The following is a 1,013-nucleotide window of genomic DNA, read 5'->3' as shown; positions in this document are numbered from 1 at the left end:
GCTGCCCTTCAGAAAAGGACCTGGGGGTGCTGGTGGACAACTGGTTGAACATGAGCCAGCAGTGTGCCCAAGTGGCCAGGAAGGCCAATGGCATCCTGGCCTGGATCAAAAATAGCATGGCCAGGGCAGTGATCGTGCCCCTGTATTCGGCACTGGTGAGGCCACAGTTTGAGTGCTGTGTTCAGTTTTGGGTGCTGCAGTATAGGAAAGATATTGAGGTTCTGGAGCAGGTCCAGAGAAGGGCAATAAAGCTGATGAAGTGTCCGGAGAGCATGTCTTTTGAGGAGTGGCTGAGGGAACTGAAATTCATGCCCCTGTATTCGGCACTGGTGAGGCCACAGTTTGAGTGCTGTGTTCAGTTTTGGGTGCTGCAGTATAGGAAAGATATTGAGGTTCTGGAGCAGGTCCAGAGAAGGGCAATAAAGCTGATGAAGTGTCCGGAGAGCATGTCTTTTGAGGAGTGGCTGAGGGAACTGAAATTCATTAGTCTGGAGAAGAGGAGGCTGAGGGGAGATCTTCTTGCTTTCTACAGCTACCCATAGGGAGGTTGTAGCAAGGTGAGTATCGGTCCCTTCTCTGAAGTAATAAGCAACAGGACAAGAGAAAATGAGCTCACGTTGCACCAGAGGTTTAGACTGGATATTAGGAAGAATTTTTACAGAGTGCTGAAGCACTGAAGCAGGCTGCCCAGGGAAGTGGTGGAGTCACCACCACTGGAGGTGTTCAAAAAATGTGTAGATGTGGCACTTCAGGATATGGTTTAGTGCTCATGGTAGTGTTGGTTTGATGGTTGGACTTGATGATCTTAGAGGTCTCTTCCAACCTAAACGATTCTGTGATTGTTTGATTTTAAGATTCAGGGGTATATCTGCTCCACTGTGGACCAATCCACAGTCATGGATGCTTTAGGTTGTATCTGCTCCAGCATGGAGCTACTCACAGGTCACAGTCCCTTCAATGGGAATCCAGACTGCAATTACAGCATACCTACTAGAGCAGTACAGGAACAGCAG

The sequence above is a fragment of the Apaloderma vittatum genome, unplaced genomic scaffold, assembly GCF_000703405.1.
Source record: "Apaloderma vittatum isolate BGI_N311 unplaced genomic scaffold, ASM70340v1 scaffold8598, whole genome shotgun sequence".
NCBI classification, from domain to species: domain Eukaryota; kingdom Metazoa; phylum Chordata; class Aves; order Trogoniformes; family Trogonidae; genus Apaloderma; species Apaloderma vittatum.
The sequence above is the reverse complement of the archived record's forward strand: the minus strand, read 5'-3'. Positions refer to the sequence as shown.